The sequence below is a fragment of the Gorilla gorilla genome, chromosome 15 (assembly GCF_029281585.2).
Source record: "Gorilla gorilla gorilla isolate KB3781 chromosome 15, NHGRI_mGorGor1-v2.1_pri, whole genome shotgun sequence".
Lineage (NCBI taxonomy): Eukaryota > Metazoa > Chordata > Mammalia > Primates > Hominidae > Gorilla > Gorilla gorilla.
This window is the reverse complement of record NC_073239.2, coordinates 13876143-13892801: the sequence shown is the minus strand read 5'-3', so window position 1 is coordinate 13892801 and position 16659 is coordinate 13876143.

The window sequence follows — 16659 nt, the reverse complement described above, 5'->3', positions numbered from 1 at the left end:
ACAAATAAATAGAATTTGCTCATCAAAGAACAAAAAATCAATAAATAGTAATCTTTCAAAAAAGCAAAATATATTATATACACATACATACATTCATATATATACACACATATATATGCCTACACAAATACATTCATATTATAAATGTATGTGTATATAAATCTATGTGTATATATAAGTGTGTTTGTCTATCTAGCTACCTAGCTAGTTATGTATATCTATGCAGCAGTCCCCAACCTTTTTGGTACCAGGGACTGGTTTTGTGGAAGACAATTTTTCCATAGACTGAGCAGGAGTGGATGGTTTCAGGATGATTCAAGTGCATTACATTTATTGTGCACTTAATTTCTATTATTATCATATTGTGATATATGATGAAATAATTATACAATTCACCATAATGTGGAATCAGTGGGAGCCCTGAGCTTGCTTTCCTGCAACTAGACAGCTGAATCTGGGAGTGATGGAAGTCAGTGACAATCAGGCATTAGATTCTCATAAGGAGAACTTAATAGATCCCTCATATTCACAGTTCACAATAGGGTTTGCACTCCTATGGGAATCTAATGCCGCTGCTAACTGGACAGGAGGTGGAGCTCAGACAGTAATGTGGGAGATGGGGAGTGGCTGTAAATACAGATGAAGTTTCATTTGCTCACCCACGTCTCACTTCTTGCTTTGTGGCCAGGTTCCTAACAGGCCACAGACCGCTAATTTTCCATGGCCCAGGGATTGGGGACACCTGTCCATATGTATGTATGTATGTATGTATGTTTGTGTGTGTGTATGTATAATCTACCTATCATCTTCTTTGCTTTGTCTATGCCAGAAATTGTAAGATATGACATATCATGTACCAAAAGGAAAGTTAACACAGTGATGATTAAACTAATGCAGAATGCCTTCTTATTAGTTAAGATTTTTATTTTATAGAGATTGCAAGAGTTCATTTTTACTCATTTAGACTTACGTGTAGTCATATATAATTTATGCAAATACATATAATTAAAATGAAATTCAAACATTTTATTTTACAAAATCCTAAAATGTCTACAAATTTGGAATTTTACACATCTGAGTTATTTTTTTGACCTGGAATTGTTGACATTCATGTTTTTCACATTTTTTTTATTCCAGAAGTTTTAATGACTCAGGATATTACTTAAACTTTAAAATTTGATAGTCATTCTAAAAATGTTGATATTCTCTGTTATATTTCACAAAATGTCTAGTTTCTCTTTTCCTTTAATTGAATACATGTTATAACTTCTCCAAAATTTAGCAACAAATTTCAGACAAAATGGTATTCAAGTATTCTGTGCAATGCACGTGTTGGTTATACCAGCTCTTACTTGGGCTTTAACATGAGACTGGTCAATTTCTTCAACCTGCTATTGTATGACTTTGTAAAACAGGTGTTTTATCAGCACATGAGCAAAACACATTGTATTAGTCCGTTTTCAAGTTGCTGATAAAGACATGCCTGAGACTAGACAATTTACAAAAGAAAGAGGTTTCATTGGATGGACAGTTCTGCGTGGCTGGGTAAGCTTCATAATCATGGTGCAAGGCAAGGAACAGCACGTCCTGTCTTACATGGACGGCAGCAGGCAAAGAGAGAATGAGGAAGCCACAAAAGCGGAAACCCCTGATAAAGCCATCAGATCTCGTGAGACTTATCTACTACCGTGAGAACAGTATGCGGGAAACTGCCCCCATGATTCAATTATCTCCCACCAGGGTCCCTCCCACAACACATGGGAATTATGGGAGTACAATTTAAGATGAGATTTGGATGAGGACACAGAGCCGAACCATATCACACATCTCTGTCTATCCACTGGCCATTGTTAGTTCTCTTCAAATCACTTAATTTTTGCTTTATAACAAAATAGGGAATTGCCATCATTCTTTCAGTGATGAATCTCTGCTTCATAGCATCAAATTAACACTCCATTTCTCTATAACTATGCCTTTCTGCACACAAAAACTTTCCACTTAATTATCATTTACAGCTTAATTTTTAAATAAACTTTTAAAAGTTTTGAATTACAGTTACAGAACCATTGCAAAAACAGTAGAGTTCTCCATATATCTCACATCGAGTTTTCTCTGTTGTTATCTTTTTACATTATCATTTTCATATTTGTTGAAACTAAGAAAGCACTGTTACATTGCATTACCAATAGTCAAAATTCAGACTTGATTTAGATTTCACCAGCTTTTCCAATATATCATCTTTTGTTCCAGGATCAGTTAGTTACTACATATTATTTGTTTTTCAAACAAATAATTCTCCTCTTGTCTCAGGCACTGTCTTCATCTTACTTTGGTTTTCATGACATTAGCAGTCTTGAGGAGCACTGACTATGTATCCAGTAGAATATATACTAATCTGAATGTATCTGGTGTTTTCTCATTATTTGATATATTAGTTTCTTTGAAGACAATTTAAATAGTTATGAAAATTTAATATATTTAATAGTAGAATCCAAATAGCTATACATAAGTCAAATGAAAATGCAATTATATGAATATCCATGACCAAAGTGAAGCTGCCTAGCTAGACATTGATTCTGGCCACCTGTTAGGGAGTGCTTGTAAATGTCATCGATTATAAGACATTTGCTGTCCTCAAACATGTTAACAGGTACATCTTGGAATCTAGGAAATAGAACAGCATTTTTTCTACTTAAGATTCTTTCCAGAACAGATTAACTGACAGCTGGGAAGAGACGTTACCTGACTGCTACCCACAATATAGGTTCAATAAATCCTTTTTTTTTAAATTATACTTTCAGTTCTAGGGTACATGGGCAAGGAAAAGTAAATCTTAGGAAGGATGGAATTTACTCATGCCAACATATGTAGTTTTTTCTGGGCATTTTCCATCTTAGCATAGTACACAACAAGATGATGGGGTTAATTTTGATAATCAGAAAGTAAATTAAAAAGAGTAGACAGAGGTGGAGTTTCTAATGAAAATGAAGGACAGCAAATACAGGAGTGTTTCTTGTTCTAGGCCCCTAATCAATACAACTGTTTAAGGTTAGAGCTTGTCAGTGACACCAATAAAAAGAGATGTGGTCTAAGACTAAAAATTCTTTATTGAATATATATAACTAGAAAAGTTAATTACTTTAAGGCAAAAGGCATTTGCATGTCTTTAGCAAAAGCAAAGATATGACAACTATTTTACTAGAAGACAGAGAAAGTAATTGAATCACATTTTATTCAGTTCTCTGAAACTTACACTCAAGATATTTTACATGATAAACAACAGGGTATGTGTACTAATAAGTACATTAAGGTGCAATATATAAGATATAAAGTAACAGTTACTGCAAGAAAATAAGAATGGGCTTATTATTTCTGTACATGGGTGCTATTCGTGTCCACTATGAGTAATAGATCTGCATCTGAAGAATAATTTAGGTATATTTATTTGGCAAGAAAAATTTTAACAAGAAAAAATGTTTAAATTGTGGATATGATAAATACACAAAATGACAGGTAGACTGTCTATCTGCTCCGGTTACATAGTATGAAGTAATCTTTTTGGAGTAAGGTAGATCTATTACGTGAGGAACTGAGTCTATTTTATTTTTAAACCATTAACAATCACATAAAACATAAGTTTCACAAAAAAGGTGCTAAATAATGGTAATTTTTAAATTATACAGGTATAAAAGAACAAAAAATCTAACACAGTAATCAGAAAATATTCCATAAAGTGACATTTGAATGTGTTTAATTTTAATTTTAATTGAATATGAAATTGTCAATATTTTTAAAAATATACGTAAAGTTCATTGAAGTGGGAGAGAAGGATAAGCAGGTGAAGCACAGAAAATTATTAGAGCAGTGAAACTACTGTATATGATACTAGAACAGTGAATTCATGCCAATATATTTTGCTCAAACCCATTAAATGTATATCACCATGAAAGAACTCTAGTGTAAACCATGGACTCTGGGTAATAATTATGCGTAAATGCAGCTTCATTAATTGTAACAAATTTATCACTCTGATGGGGAATGTTGATAATGGGGGAGGCTATAAATAGATGGGAGCAGGTTTTATGTGGGAAAGCTCTGTAACTTCCATTCAAATTTGCTCTGAACCTAAAACTGCACTAAAAAATAAAGCCTATTAAAAATAAATTACCAACTAGAATTTTGAACTCAGGACTTCTAACCAAATGCTCATCAAGCTGTTTTTAGTCAAAGAAAACCTTTGTCTAAATTTATATGGCTTCTGGAATCTATGGAAGTCTGGATATGTGAAGAGTAATTTTGTTTTTAAAAAAAAGAGTTGAATGTCATGTTATAAAATTGAGATATGATAAAGATGCTGTTTGCCTCAAACAAAACTGTATTACAAACATAAGCCTTAAACATCCTGACAATAACAATAAGTTAGAATGAATAAATATTTTATATAAAATTTTCATGATCTGTTTAAGAAAAGGAGGTTACTACAGAAATGGAAGATGCAGCAATGTACTTTAATGTCTACTTAATGAATAAATATGTTATTTGGTAGCAATAGGAAGTCATCAAACGTCATTTAGTGAATTAGTAACATGACTAAAATAGCAATTGGAAAGATTAACTTCAGAGTGTGTTTAGGATAAATTAAAGTAAAAGAGGTACGATGTTACTGAACTTGTTTTAATGAAAGTTATATGTAATAGGATTCTCTCTTGTGAGTGACAACATTCTGTGTGGTAAAATTTCTTTTACACCTTGTGTTTTTTTTTATTGCAGCTAATGTTTATTTATATTTTACTCCACACATATTTTGTTTTACCATAAGAATGTGAATTCATATGTTCCTGAAGAAGTGCTTAAATATTCTTTAGCACATTATTGTGTAGCCAGAAAACATGTGTGCCAATCTGCCAAACCAGAACTGGAAAAAAAAAAAAAACTGGTCTTTGAAATAATTAGAAAATTAACTAATGTATTATTAACATATGTATAAAGTAATTACCAAATAATAATTATTGATTAATTACTAATCACACCATAATATTATAATGTCCAATACAGTTTCAGCAATGGAAATGGAAATTACATTGCACAGGTTGCCAAAAAAACTAATCTAATGAAAGACGAATTGAATGAGGAAATAGTCTGAATCAAAGACAGATCCCAGCTTTCAAGCTTGGAATCTAAGGAGAAGCGATGCCATTAATAGAAGAAAGAAAACTTAAACTTGTAAAATGACCACTTTTCCTTTCCATTCTTTTTTCCAAATGGAATATTCTTTTTAACACTAGAGAAAGTTCTATCTGCCTTTCATAGTCTCCACTTAATGTTCTCTAATAGATGTTGTATTTTTCCATATAGTTACCATACAGAGCAAATAACTCTTTGTAACAATGCTTAAAAATATAATTTAACAAAGTATTATAAAATTTTATTTTCTTTAATTCATTGTGTCCAAAGTCAGTTACATTTCTTACTCTGCCCTTATAATTCTTTCATCAGGTTTTTAGGACAGAGCTTTAACTAAAAATATCTTGTTTTCCTTCTTTGTCCTGCTTTGCATTATTCATTATTCCAATTGAAATAAATAAGTAAAGCTGAAAAGCATACGTGGAAGTTTCTTTTTAAATAAAATCTAACACAATACGATTTATTATATTATTATTATTATTTGAGTAAACAAAGTTGTTTAACTCAAAAACATCCATACAACTGTAAAGAATAATGAAAATAAATTATTTCAGTGTTTAGCAAATGTCAAATATTCTGTGTTCTAAATATATTAACTTATTATTACAACATCTTTATTATATTGAGAATATTACTATCTGTATTTTATAGATGAGGAAAGAGAGGGAGATTTGCTACTTGAGCAATAATATAGGTTTAATCAGTCTCAGGACTAGGATTTTAATTCAGATATGCCCCAACATAAACACACTGAAATTCCATGATTTGAGCAAAACGAATTGCAGCTCTGTTTTTATTGTACTTTTCAGGTACATTTTAATTTGCATGATATTTTTTACACTTTACAATTCATAAGCATTTGTGTAATGCTACCTAAGATTCACATTTACTTTATAGCAACAAAATTACATCTAATCAATTCCATATTTCAAAGTAAGCTTGTCATTCTGTTGTGGGCCACAATAGTTTGAGAAATATGCTGAATTTCATTGTTGTCATGTTTCTTTGAAGGTTTTTATTGCCGCAAATCCATAGAAAAGAAAATACTATGTTGGATTTGAGTTTCTGTTGCAATTTTCTTGTTTCCGTATATCTCCATTCTCTTTCTCATCCTTTCTGCTCTGATTAATAATATATATATTCACATACATAACATGTTATATAAAAGATGTATATGTTATGAATACAATACATTGTATAACTTCTTAATCACGCTTTGTTTTAAAAAAGAAAACAATTTATATTGTCTTTTAAAATCGCCTACATTATTACATTTTCTGATATGCTTTAGCAGATTCATGTTAATATGGTATTTCATTGTTACAGGTAGTCAGACAGGCACAAGCAGGGCAGGAGGGTGCTCTCCTCCACCCTCTAGGAATGTCGGTGATGTTTTGGCAATTGTCAGTTTGCCTCTCTAAAAGTGATAAATTGGCAGCTGGCACTAGGGAGAGACAATCTCCTAATGGTCCACAGCTGTTAACATTAAAGCATTAATTGAATGCAGGTGCCAGGAAGAAGCAAAAGGGGGCTTACACTAAAATCTCATGTACTGGGTAAGTGAGCCCGGGCTTGCGCATTAAGGGAAAAAATGGTGGAGTTTGACCTTCCTGGGACACGCCGCCAGAAAAGGTAAGAAAGCCAGGCGGTCATGTGTAAAACTTCCTAAACACACTGTGCATGCTCACTTCACAAGGATAAGCATATGCTCACTTCGCAAGGATAAGGAGGGCACTGCACATGTGGGCAGCCCACCCTAAGGGAAGAATCATGAGAAAGGGGTGCACAAGACGCTGGAGGTGGGCCAGCCTATAAAGTCCTAGGATCGTAGTTAAATGGGACACTTGTTCTTCAAGTTCCCCACTTGGATCTCTTCCAAGTGCACTTTCCTTTCTTTCCTGCTCTGAAGCTTTTCTAAAATAAACTGCTTTTTTAAAATAAAATTGCTCTCAAATTTACCTCGATCTCTTTCTCTGCCTTATGCCCCTCAGTCAAATTCTTTCTTCTGAGGAGGCAAGAATTAAGGTTGCTGAAAACTCCTATGGATGTTTTGGCAATTGTCAGTTTGCCTCTCTAAAAGTGATAAATTGGCAGCTGGCACTAGGGAGAGACGAGCTCCTAATGGTCCACAGCTGTTAACATTAAAGCATTAATTGAATGCAGGTGCCAGGAAGAAACAAAAGGGGGCTTACACTAAAATCTCATGTACTGGGTAAGTGAGCCCGGGCTTGCGCATTAAGGGAAAAAATGGTGGAGTTTGACCTTCCTGGGGCACGCCGCCAGAAAAGGTAAGAAAGCCAGGCGGTCATGTGTAAAACTGTTAACTGGAATACCTTCCACCAGTAACAACACCCTTTCAGCTTGAAGCAGTCTCTAGTATATATCTTAAAATAAGTCTGTTGCCATAAAATGATCTCATTCTTTACTAATTTGGAATATTTGTATTTGGGTCTAATTTTTTTTTTTTCAGGCAGATTCTTGCTTTGTTGCCCAGGCTGGAGTGCAGTGGCACGATCTCGGCTCACAGCCAGTTCTGCCTCCCGGGTTCATGCCATTCTCCTGCCTCAGCCTCCCGAGTAGCTGGGACTACAGGCAGCCGCCACCATGCCCAGCTAATTTTTTGTATTTTTAGTAGAGACGGCGTTTCACCGTGTTAGCCAGGATGGTCTCGATCTCCTGACCTCGTGATCCTCCCGCCTTGGCCTGGGTCTCATTTTTAAAATACAGTTTTACTGGATGTAGAATTATTGTTTGATTGTTTTTAAGTTTTTTTCTAATTCCTTAAGTAATACATTAGCTTATTGATTTGAGATGTTCCTTTTCTTATATGTCTCATCTTAAATTTCTTCAAAGCACTGCTTTGCTGAAGCTTTTCAGTTTTACAGTGTTGCATTTTCATTTTAATTCACTACAACATATTTTCTTTTTTTATGATTTCATTTTTGAACTATTTGTTATTTATTTTCAGTTTTATTTTTTTAATTTCTGTTGGTACTTAGCGTATATATTTATGGGGTACATGAGATATTTTGATACAGGCATGTGATGTGAGATAATGGATAACAAAGAATAAACAATGGGGTATTCATGTTGAAAACTGCGGTATACACCACGAAGAATGGGGTATCCATGCCTCAAGCATTTATCCTTTTGGTTATAGATAGTCCAATTACATTCTTTAAGTTATATTAAAATATACACTTGTTAATATTGACTATAGTCACCCTATTGTGCTATTAGATAGTAGGTATTATTCATTCTATTTTTTGTGTGTGTGTGTGTGCTCAACCGTCTCCACTTCTGCCCCAATTGACCCCAACCACTCCTGCAATCCTTCCCAGCCTCTGGTCTCCATTCTACTACTACTCTGTCTGTGCACAAGTTCACTTGTTTTAATTTTTAGATCCCACAAATAAGTGAGGATATGTGATGTTTGTCTTTCTGCCCCAGGCTTATTTCATTTAACATAATGATCTCTAGTTCTATACATGTTGTTGCAAATGAATGGATCTCATTCCTTTTTATGGCTGAATAGTACTCCATTGTGTATATGTACCACATTTCTTTATGCATTCATCTGTTGATAGCACTTAGATTGCTTCCAAACCTTAGCTATGTTGTAAACAGTGCTGCAACAAATATAGAAGTGCAGATACCTCTTTGATATACTGATTTCCTTTCTTCGAGATATATACCCACAATGGGATTGTGGGATCACATAGTAGTTCTATTTGTAGTTTGTTGAGGAACCTCCAAACTGTTATCCATAGTGATTGCACCAACTTGCATTCCCATCAACAGTGTACAAGGTTTCTCTTTTCTCCATATCCTTGCCAGAATTCGTTATTGCCTGTCTTTAGGATATAAGCCATTTTAACTGGGGTGAGATGATATCTCATTGTAGTTTTGTTTTGCATTTCCCTGATGATCAGTGATGTTGAGCACCTTTCATATGCCTGTTTGCCATGTGTATGTCTTCTTTTGAGAAATGTCTATACAAATCTTTTGCCCATTTTTTATTAGATTGTTAGGATTTTTCCTATAGCCTTGTTTGTGCTCCTTATACAATCTGGTTATTTATCTCTTGTCAGAGAGACAGTTTGTAAATGTTTTCTCCTATTCTTTGGGTTGTCTCTTCATTTTGTTGATTGTATCCTTTGCTGTGCAGAAGCTTTTTAACTTGATTTGATCCCATTTTTTCCACGTTGGTTTTGGTTGTCTGTGCTTGTGGGGTATTGCTCAAAAAGTCTTTCTAAAGACTGGGCCTGGGAATTTTTCTTAATATTTTCTTGTGAGAGTTTCATAGTTTGAGGTTTTATATTTAATTCTTTAATTCATTTTTATTTTATTTTTGTATATGGCAAGAGATAGGGGTCTAGTTTCTTTTGCATGTGGATATCCTGTTTTCCCAGCACCATTTATTGAAGAGACTGCCTTTTCTCCAATGTATTTCTTGGCACTTTTGTCAAAAATGAATTCACTATAGGTGTGTAGATTTTTTTCCGGGTTCTCTATTCTGTTCCATTGGTCTATGTGTCTGTTTTTATGCCAGTACCTTGCTGTTTTGATTATTATAGCTTTTTAGTATAAGTGGAAGTCAGGTAATGTGATTCTTCCAGTTTTGTTCTTTTTGCTTAGCATAGCTTTGGCTATTCTCGATCTTCTCTGGTTGTATGTAAGTTTTAGGATTTTTTTTCTGTTTCTGTGAAGAGTGTTATTGGTATTCTTTTAGGTATTGCATGGAATCTATAGATTGCTTCGAGTTGCATGAACAATTTAAAAATATTGACTCTTTCAGTCCATGAACATGGAATATTTTTCTATTTCTTGGTGTTCTCTTCAATTTTCTTCATCAGAGTTTTATAGTTTTCATTATGGAAGTCTTTTACTTCTTTGGTTAATGCCTGGGTATTTAACTTCATTTGTGGCTATTGTAAATGAGATTATTAATTTTTTCACATTGTTCACTCTTAGTATATACTGATACTAATATATGCTACTGATTTTTGCATGTTGATTTTGTATTCTGAAACATTACTGAATTTGTTTATCAGTTATAATAGTTTTCTTGTGAAGTCTTTAGGGTTTTCCAAATAGAAGATTATATAATCAGCAAACAAGGATAATTTGACTTCTTACTGTTGAATTTGGATGCTCTTTACTTCTTTCTCTTATCTGATTGCTCTAGCTAGGTCTTTCAATATCATACTATATAACAGTGGTGACAGTGGGCATCCTTCTTGTGTTTCAGATCTTAAAGGGAATGTTTGTTTTTCCCCATTCAGTGTGAAACTAGCTGTGGGTCTGTCATATATTGGCTTTTATTATGTTGAGGTATATTTTTTTCTATTCCCAGTTTTTTGAGGGTTTTGGTCATGAAGAGATGTTGAATTTTATGAAATACTTATTTTCAGCATCAATTGAAATAATAATATAGTTTTTATCCTTCGTTCTGCCAATATGATATACCCCCTTAATTAATTTGTGTATGTTGAACCGAGGTTGGTTCAACATACACAAATCCCACTTGGGCATAATAAGTGATCTTTCTAATGTATTGTTGAATTTGTTTGGCTAGTATTTTTTTCAGGATTTTTGCATCAATATTTATCAGAGATATTGGCCTGAAGTTTCCTTTTTCTGTGTCATTTTGTCTTTTTTTGGTATCCCAGAAATATTGGTCTTGTAGAATGAGTTTGGAAGTACTCCCTTCTCCTCTATTTTTTGCAGTAATTTGAGTAGCAATGGTATTAGTACTTTTTTAAATGTTTGGTAAAATTCAGCAGAGAAGCCATTGGGTCCTGAGCTTTTTTTTTTTACTGAGAGACTTTTTATTATGATTTTGGTCTTGTTATGTGTTATTGGTCTGTTCAGGTTTTGGATTTCTTCCTGATTCAATCTTAGTAGGTTGTATGGCTCTATGAATTTTTGCATTTCTTCTAGATTTTCCAATTTATTGGTATTTATTTGCTCACCATAGCCACTAATAATCCTTTCAATTTCTACAGTATCGGTTGTAATGTCTCCTTTTCATTTCTGATTTTATTTGGGTTTTCTCTTTTTTTTTTCTTAGTCTGGACAAGGGTTTGTCAATTTTGTTCAACTTTTCAAAAAAACGACTTTTGTTTCATTGGTCTTATTGATTTTTTTTTTCATTTCAATTTCATTTATTTTTACCCTGTTCTTTATTATTTTTTTTCTACTGATTTTGGGTTTGGTTTGCTCTCGCTTTTATAGTTCTTTAAGATGCATGGTTAGACTTTTTATTTGATTTTATTTCTCTTTTTTGATATAGGCACTTGTAAACTTCCTTCTGAGTATTTTTTTTTGCAGTATCCTATAGGTTTTAATATGTTGTGCTTCCATTATCATTTGTCTCAATAAATTTTTCAAATTTCTTTTTAATTTTTTTACTGCCCCACTGGTCATTCAGGATCATATTGTGTACTTTCCTTGTATTCATGTTATTTCCAAAATGTCACTTGTTATTAATTTCTAGTTTTATTTCATTTTGGTCAGTGATGATACTTGATATTATTTCAATGTCTTTGAATATTTTAAGACCTGTTTTTGTGACCTAATGTATGCTCTATCCTTGAGAATGATCTATGTGCTGAGGACAAGAATGTGCATCTGGCAGCCTTTGGATAAACTCTTCTGTAAATATTTATTAGATCCATTTGGTGCAGATTGAGTCTGATATTTGTTCATTTTCTGTCTAGAAGATCTGTCCAATGCTGAAAATGGGATGTTGAAGTTTCTAGCTATTATTGTACTGAAGTCTGTCTCTCTCTTTAGTTCAGATAATATTTCCTTTATATATCTCGGTGCTCCAGTGTTGAATGCATATATATTTAAAAAATTTATATCATCTTGCTGAACTGACCACTTTATCATTACATAGTGACCTTCTTTGTGTCTTCTTATAATTTTTGTCTTGAAATAAATTTTGTCTGATATATGTACAGCCACTTCTGCTTTTTTGTTTCCATTGGTATGAAATATCCTTTGCCATCCCTTTATTTTTAGTCTATGTGTGTCTTTATAGGTGAAGTATGTTTCTTATAGGCAACAGGTTGATGGATTTTTTAAAATCCATTCTGCCACTCTAGGTCTTTTGATTGGAGACTTTAGTTCATTTATATTCAATGTTATTATTGATAAGTAAGGACTTACTCGTCTCATTTTGTTATTTGTTTTCTGGTAGTTTTGTAGTCTTCTCTTTCTTTCTTTCTTTCCTTCCTGTCTTTTCTTAGTGAAGATGATTTTCTCTAGGGATATGACTTAGTTTCTTGCTTTTTATGTTTTGTGTATCCATTGCATGTGTTTCAGTTTGAAGTTACCATGAGGTTTGAAAATACTCTCTCATAACCCGTTATTTTAGCTTGATAACCAGAACACCATTTGCATAAACAAACAAGCAAAAAGAAAACTAATAAAAACTATATGTCTTAACTTCATCTCTCTTTACTTTTTAACTTTTGGTTGTTTCTAGTTAATCTTATTGTACTTACTGTGTCTTGAAAAGTTGTTATTTTTTATTGGTTAATCATTTAGTCTTTCTACTTAGGATAAGAGTAGTTTATACAGCACAGGTACTGTGTCATAATACTCTGTTTTTCTGTGTACTTACTGTTACTAGTGAGTGTTGTACCTCTAGGTGATCATTTATTGCTCAATAATGTTCTTTTTTTCTGACTGAGTACTTCCCTTAGCATTTCTTGTTGGACAACTCTGACATTAATAAATCCTTCAGCTTTTGTCTTTTTTTTTTTTTTTTTTTTTTTTTTTGAGACGGAGTTTTGCTCTTGTTGCCCAGGCTGGAGTGCAATGGCGCGATCTCAGCTCACCGCAACCTCCACCTCCCAGGTTCAAGCAATTCTCCTGCCTCAGCCTCCTGAGTAGCTGGAATGTTTGTCTTCTTTATGTTTGGATATTTAGCAGGATATACTATTCTAGGGTAAAAGATTTTTTTTTCCTTCACTATTTTAAATATGTCATGCCACTCTCTGCTGGCTTGTAAGGTTTCCAGTAAAAAGTCTGCTGTCAGATATATTGAAATTCCATTGTATGTTATTTGTTCCTTTTCACTTGCTGATTTTAGAATCCTTTCCTTACCTCTGACTTTCGGGATTTTGTTTATTAAATGCCTTGATTTTTTTCCTCTGCATTAAATATGATAACTCTTCTATAACCGTCTTGTACTTGGATATTGATATCTTTCTCTAGGTTTGGAAAGTTCTCTTCTATTTTCACTTTGAAAAAAACCCCTATCTCTTTCTCTACCTCATCCTTAAGCCCAATAACACTTAGATTTCCCCATTTGAGGCTATTTTCTAGCTTCCTTAGGCATGCTTTACTGTTTTTATTATTTTTTCTGTTGTCTTTTCTGACCATGTGTTTTTAATTAGCCTGTTGTGAAGCTCACTAATGCTTTCTTCTGCTTAATCAGTTCTGCTATTAAAAGACTGATGCATTCTTCAGTATGCCAATTGCATTTTTCAGCTCCAGGATTTCTGCTTAATTATTTCTATTTATTTTAAACTCCTTGATAAATATTTTTCTGTTAGAATTCTGAATTCCTTTTTTGTGTTATCTTGAATTTCTTTCTTTTTTTTTTTTTTTTTGAGACGGAGTTTTGCTCTTGTTGTCCAGGCTGGAGTGCAGTGGCGTGATCTCAGCTCACTGCAACCTCTGCTTCCCAGGTTCAAACGATTCTCCTGCCTCAGCCTCCTGAGTAGCTGGGATTACAGGCGCCTGCCACCATGCTCAGCTAATTTTTTGTATTTTTAGTAGAGATGGGGTTTCACCATGTTGGACAGGCTGGTCTTGAACTCCCGACCTCAAGTGATCTGCCTGCCTCTGCCTCCCAAAGTGTGGGGATTACAGGCGTGAGCCACCTTGCCCAGCCCCTTGAATTTCTTTGAGTTTTCTTAACACAGCTATTTTGAATTCTCTGAAAGGTCACATATCTCTGTGTTTCTAGAATTGGTTCCTGGTGCCTTATTTAATTCATTTTGTGAGGACATGTTTTTCTGGATGTTGTTGATGTTAATAGATGTTCAGCGTCTAGTCACTGAAGGGTTAGGTATTTGTAGTATTCATTGTCTAGGCTTATTTGTAGCCATTTTGGAGGGGATGGCTCTTCCATTATTTGAAAGGACTTGACTGTTGTGATCTAAGCTGTATCTAAGCTGTTCATTAGATTAGAACAATGAACATTAACAAATTCTTATATTTTTTATGTAAATTCAGATTAAGATGCTCCTGTTTTTTAGGATAAATAGAAAAGAGGCAGAGAGTGAGAAATGTAACATAGACGGACTGGGAGGGAATATTCTATTATTTGTAGTTCTGATTCACCTTGTGAGTAGCTGACAACTAAACATTTATGCTTTCTTTCATGTCCTTGGATATTTTGTATTTTGTGGCAACATTCTAAGATTTATTGATATCACGTTGTGTCTTTTTAATACTCTTACAGAAAGATTTAGGTGCAGGAAATACAAAAGGAAATGCTTCTGTTACATCTCATAATGTGGTCATTTGTAGAAGCTTCAGAGCTTATCTGTGCAGTGCAAAGTTAGAAAACTTAGGAGTTCTATCACTATTAAGCCATTTAGCTGTGCCCTGCTCTACAGTTATAATTTGTGTTTCTGAGCTTTATCTGCTGTGTGTTAAGCATATGCTTTTAGTCTCAAGAGAGACTCTGGATTATTACAGAAAAATTAACCCAAATAGAAAATAAATTCTGTAATATTAACTCTGATGGTGCCCTATTATTCTGAGAAAAAGGAACACATTATCTCAAAGTTCACTGAGGCACTGAGATAAATAACTTGCCCAAGAGTTTGCTAATTATTTTCCTCACTGCTTCATTTCAACTGGGTTTAAACATTTTTTCCATAGAAGTTATGTTTTTGAATTATTAATAGTCATGATTAAGCAATTTCAAATTCATCATAGTACTACAAATAAGCATAGATAATATATTTATCAACCGATTTACAAAGTTATAATATCAAAGCATTTTGATTACACGTTTACCCTCCACCCTTCATCACAATTTTAAACTGATTTTATTGACTAAAAATCTTAAGAAACATCTGGGCTTTAAGCCAGAATGTGATGCTATTTGAAATCTGATAAAATGTCAACTTTATATTTGGATGAAATATTAATTAATTTATCTGCTAGCACAGTGAGTATTGCTGACTAAATTTATTTAGCAACAGAAAAAAAATTCTAAAAAACCCCAGGATTTATCCTCTCTCCTTTGACTTCAAAATTCATATTTAGTATAGAAAATCATAGTTAATACTTATTTTTAAATGTCAGCTTTTTCCATTTAGTCAAAGTATTTGAAAAATTATTAGTTTAAGAATTTATTTGCTTTTTAAAATCACAACTGAGAAATAATGTGTACTCTATGTATTAATTTTATAGTCCATTAAGGATCTTGAAAGAAAATTGTGTAAAGTATTTAAAAATGTAGTATCAGAGAATGCTCAATTGCTGCAAAAGTCTGCCTGCGTTTTGTAATCCTAGATATCACTAAAGATTATAATATTCAGTAAAAAGCTCCAAAGCTAGTACAAATGGTATGTATTTTTATTCTATTTGTGTTACAGACACAGTATACTGACTAGCCTGTAGCTATCTACACCTCTGCTTCCACCCCCTCATCTTCTTTCTTACAGGTATAACCCAAATCTGTTTAGGTCAACAAATTACCAAAATCCCGAAGATAACCATTATCACTTAAAGCCAGGCATGTTAATTGTATTCCCTTTTACAAGATGTGTCTTTGACCAGCCTTTGTAAAGTAGAGACTGCCATGTTACTCAAATCTAGTGAAACCAATCTAGGTGTCCATCAGTGGTTGATTGAATACAGAAAGTGTGGTATTTATACAGAATGGAATATTATACAACAATAAAAAAGATGAAATCAAGTCTTTACAGCAACATGGATGGAGCTGGAGGCCAGTTTCCTAAATGAACAAACTCAGAAAAAGAAAATCAAATACCATAGATTCTTACTTATAAGTGGGAGCGAACTAATGGGTACACATGGATATAAAGATGGAGGTAATTGACAATGCAGACTCCAAAAGGGAGAGTGAGAGGAGGGGGGGAGGGTTGAACAATTATTTGTTGGGTACAATGTTCAACAGTAGTGTGATGAATTCCCTAGAAGCCCAATCCCCACCATTACCCAATATAGCCATGTAACAAACATGTACTTGTACCCTAGAATCTAAAATTTAAAAAATAAATAATTAAAATAAGAAATGAAAAGAAAGAAAAGAATGCCGAAAGCCTTCTGGGAGAGTTTCATTATTTAAAAAATACAGAAACACTACAACAACAACAGCAATAGAAAGATTGTCCCCTGCTTCTTTATGTTTAGGATGCTAATGATAATAGATTCTGTCTTGAGCTGTGGTAGCCGTTTGCAACTGGTATAAAGACT